Source organism: Malurus melanocephalus, unplaced genomic scaffold (assembly GCF_030028575.1).
Source record: "Malurus melanocephalus ecotype Western Australia unplaced genomic scaffold, MMel_1.1 scaffold_288, whole genome shotgun sequence".
In the NCBI taxonomy this organism is placed as follows: domain Eukaryota; kingdom Metazoa; phylum Chordata; class Aves; order Passeriformes; family Maluridae; genus Malurus; species Malurus melanocephalus.
In genome coordinates, this window is record NW_026623520.1 from 808441 (window position 1) to 819038 (window position 10598).

Sequence of the window (10598 nt, forward strand, 5' to 3'; positions counted from 1 at the left end):
GGGGTGTACCCTCTTTCTCTTGCTGGGGGACGTCGGACTCTGGTGTTGGGGCCTGTGACTTGCACTGGTGCCACACTGATCTTCTTCATCTCCTCCTTCATCTCTTTCAACTCCTCTTGGAGGTCCTTAACCACAGCAGAGATGTGAGCCTGCATTGGGCTATTGATCATACTCACGTAATACCGGAGCCTGTTGGCTACAGAACCCACTGTCTCTCGGTTTTCATCAGCATTAATTGTGGCAATGAAGGTGGCATACTGAGATGGCCCGTGACWWGCCAGATTCTATARCATTTGCCCRGTGCACCTGACCTGGTCAGGAYCATTATGATGCTGCCTGTCCCTTCCAAAGAGTTACGTTACTCCTACTTCTCTCAGCTGTTGTATSGCCTCCTCAATAGTCTTCCAGGGCATTCTGTGATAGTATTCCTGCATCCTACCTCTATGGACAAACCTCTCTCTTACACTCATTAAGAGCCWCTCCCAGAGACAAAGGGGCTCTGGCTCCCTCACAAACATCTGATTAATACCCACATCTTTGGTCAAGGCTCCCAAATACCTTGCCTTGCCACTATCCAATTGCACACCATAAGGTCCCAAACCCAAAGTAACCAGGTTGAACAAGCCTCTCCCCCCACCGTCACGTGATGTAATCTGGCAAATTGCAGAATCTGTCATGTGACAGGGACTCGATTATTTCAGGCTCTGGCTCCCCTGYTGGTTGTGAAGGCCCTGGTTCCCCATCATCATTAGCTGAGAGTACCGATTTGGTTTTGTACTTCCTCTGCACAGGGGCTAGCTACTGTGACTGGTTGTGGCTGGGCTTGCAGTTCAGCCAGAACCTGGACAGGTGTAACGTCCATGGGTTCAACTGCTGCGCCATCAGACCCTTCCTCATCTCTTTCACCAGTACCCCCACCCACTGCGGGCAGCGTATCTCCTCCATCAGTACCCTCACCCATTCCGGGCAGTTAGTTTCTGAAGTAGGTTGTTGGGCAGGGTCAGGCAAAGGGACAGGGTCCAGCTTGGGGGATGGGTCAGGCTCTRTGGCAACGTTCCTAGTCTCTGTGGCAGCATCCCTGGTCTCTGGGGCAGCAYCCCTAGCCTCTGTGTCAACGTCCCTAGTTTCTGTGGCAGCATCCCTGGTCTCTGGGGCAGATGTTGGAGTGGTTGYSCAGGGCAGTCTCACCTTGTCCTTCAATGCTAAACAGAATATGCATATTAGTATCATGTAGTTGGCAACTAGGGGGAAAATGGACCTTTCAAACTCTGATGGAGTAGCCCCAAAYAAATGGGTGAAGGGTTGGGCGAAAGCTTCCCATGGTGTTATTTCCTCACAGTAGATATCATTATTAACCCAACTCCAAAWGCATGGACTTAGTGTGTGGTAGCTCTCTATCCATGTGACTGCTGTCCAGAGGAAGTTAAAAATCCACTAATTCCGCACCTTAATCACCCATTGTGTGMACTGGATAATGCCACCACAGCCTTAGTCATASGATCCATGTTTAGATAAGGAGCTGCAAATGGGAAAAACACAGCCACGAGTATGTGCCACTGTAACCAAGGTATGTTAGACCACATGATGCCACCTAGTGAGGCTCCTACACCCAGAACACAAAGATAGGTCACCCAAAAACTGTTATTTCTTTTGCATCCCTTTTTCCTCTCTGAGCCATCTAGCCCCACCTTGGGTGCCAAAATCTGTCTTGGTTTGAAGGACAGGTGCTTGCCAATGAAAGCAGGGACCCCCACTTGGAGTGGTGGATATGATTCCCCTTCCCTCCAAATTATTATAGCTTTGAAAATCATGGGCTTTCAGGCAAGAATATGGGTAAAAGGGAATAACAGTTTTTACTAATATGTATAACAAGGCAAAACAAGTAACAACAACGATAGCAACAACCAACCCAGCCACAAACCCAGTGACAGCTTCACACTCAGACACACCCTCTCCTTTGGTGCACTTACAGTCCCAATTAGCAGGGGCGCTGTTGGCTCCCACCTGGGCAGGGCGGATGCAAGGGGCGCTGTGGCGCCGGTCCCGGCTAGGTTCAAATCTACCAAGTGGCCAASGATGGGAGAAAAAGTTCTTCTACAAACTCRCAGTGGAAAGATGCCAATCTCAGTGCTCCTCTGGATAGCAAGAAACCTCAGAACAGTCAGATGGGCAAAAAGACGAGGAGAACCCCGCGAATGCGAGACGGGATGCAGCAGAACTCAACCACTGCAGCTGGAATCCCAGGGGTCACTGGCAAGGCACGGGGGRGCAGAAGATCACAGTGCAGCAAACAGGGACCAACGAGCAGAGATGCTGGAATCTGCAGCAGCAGGTCCACCACCCTCCCCTGAGCCAAGAAGGGCAGGAAGTGAAGCTTCCCCCCACCGCCCCCGCACACACACAGCCTCCCTGAGGACAAAACTCCTGCCAGAACTTCCCTCTCTCCAAAGCGAGGAAATAAAACCTTCCAGGCAGGAGCAGTGCCCAGGGAGACCCTTTGGGTGGAGCAYAGGTTCTTTTGTCTTCCCCAATCAACCAGCCATCAAAAGAATGACTTGGCAATCAGTGYATCCCAGCAACAAAATGGGAAAGAAAATTCCCCAAGAAAGGAAAAACCTTAACCCACAACAGTAAGGTAAGGGCAAGCAGAGATTTATTTCACTTTCTTTCATAAAGCAGACTCTGGAGGGTTAGGATTAAGGTAATGAAAGACCTTTTCTGATTTACAGAAAATGTAGTACAGCACATTTACTGTGTTTTATCTAGCAGGTTAAAGGTGAAAAGTAGCTCTGTAACCAGAGAATAAAAATATTTGCAAAATAAATGTACTAAGGAAAGTGTGCTTGAATTTTTAATTCTTGGTACTTTTTCTGTTGTTTTCTCCTACTATGGAAGACTGCTGATGAGACTGCTTGTACTTTTGCCCTCATGAGACTCTAGGAAAAAATACTGYCATTTAAGGTGTATCTACCTCAGCATTAACCAGTGGCCATTAAAAAAAATAAAATCTGGTTGTTCCAAAGTGTTCTAGCAGCCTTCTTGTTTCCCTGGAAAACTCAAAATTATAGATTACTAAGAACAAGGACTTAGAAACCCTCTAGAAATGCTGTTATTCTCCAGTTCTAGGTTAKGTCTATTTCTTTTGATATCTGAGTATATGGAGTAGGAAATAAGACTTACAGAAATGAATAGTTTCTGATGCTAAAAGTACATAATGCACAGCTGTGTTAACCTGTAATGAAGCAGAACACACAGCTTCCAAAGAGATCAAACCCTGACATAATGTCTGTTGTGAAACTGAGCCCCATGCTTAATGAATGGGCAAGTGGAACTTAAGTAGTGTCTTACTGCACATAGGTAGATATGAATCCAGCATGCTGTTGTTTTTCCCAAGTATATTTTTCTTGCATGGGGAAGAGGATTTGTAATCACACATCCTTGTATGTGATTTCCTATGGAGCTGATCCCACAGAGCAGATGCCTATCACTATCCCCAGCCTGTGGATTTAGGTCCAGATCTTTAAAGTCGTCTGAGTAAATAAAGTAACAGGAAGGGATCAAGAGGGGTTTACATRTAGTGCCTCTTTTGAAGTCTCACATGAAGTCACATGTAAAATTTCTCTCAATAGGATTTACATTGTTGTTAAATCCTACCTCAGCTATTCTAATCTTGACTCCCAGTTCCTTGAAAAGCTATTGTCTATGTGATGGTGCTTGTTCATTTGCAAGTCACGGTCTTCCCGAAGGATCTGGGCYTTATAACCAGAGATTGTGGGGGACTGATAACAGTGAAGCACTGTCAAGCCTTTTCTCAGCTCAGTGTGCTAGAATCTTGTCTGTCTGATCCTGAGAAGTTGTGTTACCTGCACACTTCTTTCCCTCTTTTTTTGGTCAGGTATTTCATGTTCAACACAGACTAAGCTGATGTTTCTCCTCTCAGGCACCTCCAGGGCACCACCAGTACCCTGTCTCTCTCTGTCTCCCTCTTGCCCTTTACAAGCTCGGAGGACTGAGCTATGCTCTTCTCTTGGCTCCATTTCTCCAGGGGTTCTTGCTTGTGGAAAACAGCCTGTGCTTGGAAGGTYCCCGTTGCCCCGTTGAGACCTGCCCCTTTTGCTCTTTCCCTGTGTGCAGTACAAGCACAGGGCAGGCATAAGAGCAAATTTCATGCATTACTGTCCAAGAAGYACAGTGGAGAAAGTTTTGGAAGGTAAAAGTGCTTGTCACAGATTTGTGTCCTATGTAGGAAAATATTYCATGGTACCATACACCTTGTGTTTTTCTTCTGTGTACGGTTGGTACTGACAGTCATTCTGCAAGTTCTCACTCTTCAGGAAACAGGGATTGCTTGGCCTGTGCTCCTTCTGCTACTCTCTGTGGCTCTGTGGATATTCTTTGCCAGACTGCAAGAGATGTTTCTTCAAGCAGAAATGTTTTCTTCAAACAGAAGGATACATGAGCCTGTTCCTGGCTACACATGTACATTGTGTTAATGCTTGTGAGCATTGGCCCTGAAACAGATTCAGAAGACTGACAGTTCTGGAGCACTGCCTGCTCCAGGCTGAGAGCCTGGTCTTTGAGCTGAGATCTTTGATCTCCTAGTGTCAGAGGTGTGGGGGTTTGACTTCCTGTGGAAGCCCAGCTAAACTGGTAAGCACAGAAGACTCTTTAAAAACCCATATGCTTTTTGCAAAAGTGTTTAAGTGCACAAGTGACCTCAAGAGGATCCACAGCTCTCATCCCCATCAGAAGATACACGCTGTCTTCCCACAAAGTGAAAGGCCCACGTCCAGGCTGGGGCACAACTGCTGATTCTGTCCTTTCTCCAGGGCAGGGCTGAGAAGAAATGTCATCAAGAATTTCCTCAACAAGTAGTGGTAGGGAAAGGARGAGGGAGCAAGAAGAATCAAATCAAATCATACGAAATAGAACAGAATAATTGAGTTGGAAGGGCTTGCAATGATGATAGAGTTTAACYGCCCAACCACTTCAGGGCTGACCTATAGTTAAAGCACATTATTTAAGGTTTTGTCCAAAAGCCTCTTCAACACTGGCCAGCTCAAGACATTGACCACTTCTCTCAGGATGCTGCTCCAGGGTTTGACCAAWCTCTGGGTAAAGAAATGTTTCTTCATGTCAGGTCTGAAGCTCTTCTGAGGGGCACAGCTTTGAGACATTCCCACATGACCTAGCACTGGGTCCCAGGGAAAAGAGGGACCTTTTCTCCTTCCTCACCTCAGAAAGTTGTAGAGACCAGTGAGTTTGTCCCTCAGCCTTCTCTCCAAACAAGAAAACCCCAGAGTCCTGAGCCACTCCTCACAGGACACCCTGCCAGCCCCTTCCACAGCTTTGGTGCSTTCCTCTGGATGCACTCAGGCACACATCCTTTTGAAATTGTGGGGCCCAGAAGCACACACAACTCTCAGGGTTAGGCCACACCAACGCCAAACACAGCAGGATAATTCCCTTTGGAGCRGCAGGCGAGGCTGTGTTTGATGCTCTCCAGGTTGCAGTTTGCCCCCTGGGCTGCCCAGGCACACACTGCTGGCTCCTGTTGAGCCTCCTCCTGCCAGCCAGCACCCCCAGACCCCTCCTGCAGGGCTGCTCTCCAACCGCTCCTCTTCCAATGTAGATTTGTGCTCAGAAATTTGGGAACAGGTTACCCCAAAGTAATCAGTGGGGACACATGAAACTTCAAGTCAATCTGAATATTAATTTTTTCTTAGAGAGCTACTTAATGATAATGAGCTGCAACAAAAGTTCAGAACCTTTTGGCACTTTAGATACAATGAAGTTCTGATTTCAAGTTATTATATATATGATTATCACACAAAAATATAATATTAGCATCTTAGATTAAAAAAATAAAATAATGACCTTAACAAGAAAATAATATGATGGATGATTAATTATGGCTTCCATCTCTTTATATATTGTATGATATTTAGGTCTTTCAGAGGATGCACTTGTTAAAACAATTCTGCATCTCACACTGAAAAATGTTTATCTAGATTGGTGATAGAAATAATTTATTTCAATCATCACTCTTTTAAGACTCTCTGAGCATAGCTTTGTTAGTGGCAACCCTTACAGCACACATTCTGTAACAAAATCCTCTACTGAACCCATTTAACATCGTGCTTTTCACCTAACAGTGGCCCCAGAAGAATTTAATTAGTAAAGGAAGATACTAAGATGTCAGTATGTTACTGAACTTAAATAAGGCTACTTTGCCATGACTTCTTGACACAACCTTTTGCTGAAAAAGTGGGTTATTACAGGAGCGATGGTTGCACTCTGTGTAGTCATAGTGCCTTCAAGAAGCTGCTCACTTGCACTGCAAGCAATGCTTACTAACAGAGATGTATAGCGGAAAATACTGATGTTTGTAGCAAAGGGGGAAATTGTGGACCTAAGTGCAGACATACACCTGATGAGCCATTGGAAAATCAAGTAATAAACCTCTGCTCAAAATCAGAGGCTATCCACATACTCATCCTGAGTTAACCATTCTGGATCCTGATTGAAAGCAGTGCTTACTTGTATTTTCCAAGTTGCAGGAGTTGCCATTCAGAAGGAGACCATTAACCATTGAGGAAATATTTAACTGGGGAGTTCACAAAGCRAAATAACCAGTAGCTTGAATCGGAAGACTTCCCTTTGGTGTTCGTTCATAGGCAATGTTCATTTAGCAACCCCTGGAAAATGTCATGCTTAATAGGTGGCRAAGGTTGTTTCCTTTTCCACTTTTGTTATTGAAATACTAAAATGCTTATCAAATCAAGGTCCTCCCCAGTACTTTTCAAACACTTTCCCATCATTACTTCTTCACTTATGTAACATACTCTACAAAATTCTCAGAATGTGTCATCGGATCCTACGCATTACTGGGCTAATTTATTCACAAACTGATTTTGCTTACAAAACTGTGTATGGGTCAGTAGCTCAAAGACCAGTTTCCACTGAATGCTAAAACTGTTGTATACAACCATCTTACACTCCTCCTGAGTTTAAAACTTGATCCCAGCTAACAGATTTTTATCTTTGCTAATGGATTTTTAGCTTTGCTATGTAGTGAATGCTTGGAATCTCTTATTTTTTTGTCATAAGTCCTTTACTCRCCTTCTTAATCCAAAGTTCATACTTGTAAGTGACAGTAGATTTTTTAACAATTTATTTCATGTCTGTGTTTCTTATGGTAAATAATAATAATAAAAAAAAAATTGACTGTGTAAGAAAACCAGCAAAAGATGGCAAACAGCATGAGTAATGGCTAACAAATTGCAATTTAAATACCAAGGAGATAAGCACCAGCAGGAAAAAAAACTAAGCATATCAAATTTTGTTATGCCTTTAGGGACAAGCAAATTTTTCTCTTCCATATAAAACTTTATATAAAACTCTGCTATTAAGACATCATTGTTATATTTCCTTTTTAAGGAGATGGGTTTTATAAATGTAGATTGTTGGAGTTTTGGGATTATAGGTTGGCTTTTTTTTTTTTTTTACCTTACAACAACTGTCTGCCCACAAAAGAAGCCTAGGAGAATAGAAAGAAAATTGCTAGATGATTTTGACAAATAAGCACACAGCATATTCATCTAAAAGTTTTAGAATACACTTGAGTCCATGTGAATTCCAAAGATGCATTTCATGCAGTTCAAAGATATCTACATCTTGCTTGYACACATGTGAAAATCCTGGTGCAGGCAAGGCATGCAGACTTACTAAGACTAATATTAAGTTTATAGCATATGTCTCTTACCTATGATTTCACTGTTGATTTTATTCCATGTATAATTTTTCTGCAGGAAGTTGCAACTGAGGATATGATAAAGAAAAAGAACAATCCTTATTGTTCAAGTTTCCCAAGTGATTTTTCATTGTATGGATTTATAATTTTGGTGCTACAACCCTACAATATGGAATATTTCAAAGAACTTGCCATGCATTGTGGACTGCAAATAATTTAATATTCAGTTTTTGTAAAAGGGATAGATAAGATTGGTTACCTTAGATTCTTCAAGGTTTTTTTTAATTAATCCTAGGTAGGATCTGTGTACTGGAATTGCTGGAGAAACTACTCTATTCCTATCTTGAGTTCCACACAGATTTAAAAATTCTTGGTTTGTGCAGTAGTTGCTGACCCATTGACTTCATAGGAAGGTATCTCATCAGCTTCATTAGGTATTGGGTTAAACCAATAGTAAGGCCATGAAYGCAAAACCACAAGACACAGTTTCAAAATTCATAGCAGGAATTCACTGGGATTTCATTTTTTTTCATTTACAGAAATGTGTCCCTGTCCTGTGAAGAACCAGTGAGGCTGACTGCTGGGGATCAGATTTTGATCGCCTTTTCTTTGTAATTTTCCTTCTCTTATTCCATTTTCTTGCAGATGACACTTTGTTCAGCAGACTAAACTGAGAAGACTATGTACAAAAAACCAATGCTTGATAACAAAAGCCTGCAACAAACAGAAGCCATCCTTGTGTTTATGATTGACAGTGGTCYTTTGGTCCCACTAGGACTAGCTGTTTTCTTTCTGCATCAAGCTTTTTCTGTGTGAGAATGGTTTTCATAGACAAACACACATCCCAGCAGTTACCTTGAAATTTGTAACRAATTTTGCAATGATAAAGATCCAGTTCCCAAAAACTTCTTGTGTTCCATCTTCATGAGGGGAGAGATGATGAACTACAGCAGTCTTAATTTTCATCCCTTGCTGTCCTAATGTTAGGTGGTTTTGGTGTATAGAAACCACTGTCGATACACACCCCCACAGTGTGTGGGGTGTGATACACACCTTTCACAGAAGAGTAGAGGTATCTGTAAATGGGAGATTAAATAGATCCTGATGTTTTCCCAGCACTATATTTCAAGGTGTATCTGCTTTACAAAGGCAAATAAACATCAAACCCCATATGCACATGATAAACTTTGTATTCTAGGCTGGTTTTCTTAGTATTTTTCTGTGCATCTTTAGCAGAGAAATCTATTACTGTCCTGTGACATTTCCTTAAAACATTCAAATTTTGCCCATACTGAAATTATATTTTATTATATATTAAATTACTAACCTAAATGTGTATTTTTCTATGCAAAACAGAGGCATGTACAGCTTTAAAAGAACCTTGTGTGTTTTTTCTTTTTATTTCTGCATTTGCTTTAGGTCCTAAACATGAAAAAAGCTTTAAAAAGTAATGTGAATGAAAAATATTGCTAAATAATAAAAATCCAGTGGTGTCTTAAATCTCCCACACTGCAATTGAACCCAATTCCAAGAAGCCACAGGTGTACACCATATGCATAGGTGAAAATGTGATTATGAGAGGTCTGATGACAGTTCTGGGTCCACAAAGCATTCATCTCAATATAAACATCTGTTATGTATTCAAGGCAAAACTGTGCAGAATATAGAGCTATAATTGAGGTTTTAAATGCAGAGATATCAGGAAACTCCAGGTTATTGCCCCAATAGGAACCCAAATTTGATCACATTATAAAAAGATAGTATTTTTTATTAGTGTACATGATGTTAGGCTTTGTGCCTTATTACACTGAGATGGAATTGCTTCAGCTCAACGGAGTGTAGGGACTACTGACTTGGAGTGATGTACTTATTTCTCAATTATGGGATTGATGCAGTCTTCTGGCAGAGGAGCTCTAATGAGCTGGGCTGTTGTTAGCTCTCAATATACATTGTGAAAATCTTGTGGTTTGATTGGCTGCTCCCTATCATAAACCAGCAATAAATATGATGTGCCTAACTTCTGTTCCTCTGCTGACAGCTGAAGTTGCCAAATCCTTTCAATTATATATAAAAGACCCTGTTATCAGAAGCTTATAATTTGGCCAAACTTCAGCCATAGAGGATTAAATTTCCTGTGCCTTGTGTCTGCCTTTAGGTGAATGTCCTTTTTAATTTCTTGTAAAACCATTTCTGAGAAAGAAATAAGGGGAAACTATATTAACCACACAAGGTCTCTTCACAATTCTCTCTTCATTTCCAAAAGTACAGACTGAAAGGCAAAAAAAGGTCAGGTTCAACCGCTAGGCACTGAAAACTTCAGCTTTGTGCAGTTGAGCAGCCGGGGACAAGAGAAGGTATACCATCTCAATTCTTCTCTTTGACRTTGTTATCCTTCCAACCCCAGATCAGCCACATGCAAAGAGTGCAAAAGACTTGCTTCTACAGCAGATCAAGTAGCTTTTCACAGTGTCATTCTTGTTGAGATATCAACAGCACATATAACGTTTTGTGTTCTTCGTTAAAAAAACCAAAGATTATAACAGGAATCTTCTTAGCCCCAGGGTGTCTCAGACTAAAGGCTTACTGTGCCCTCTTGGATGCAATAGCTCAGTATCACTTGTAATCAGAAAACCAGAAAACATCAATATGTCACTTTGGAAGCTTGAAGTGTCTTCACACTCAGTAGCTGAGGTTTGRATCACTGTTTCAGTCCATTATGACTTGGACCTCCACTGTAATGAAAATACATTCCCAAAATTGTGATTATATAAATTATGATTATATAAATATCACTGAGAGCTGTCAGGTGCAATCTATCAAGAATATTAAAAATGTATATTCCTTC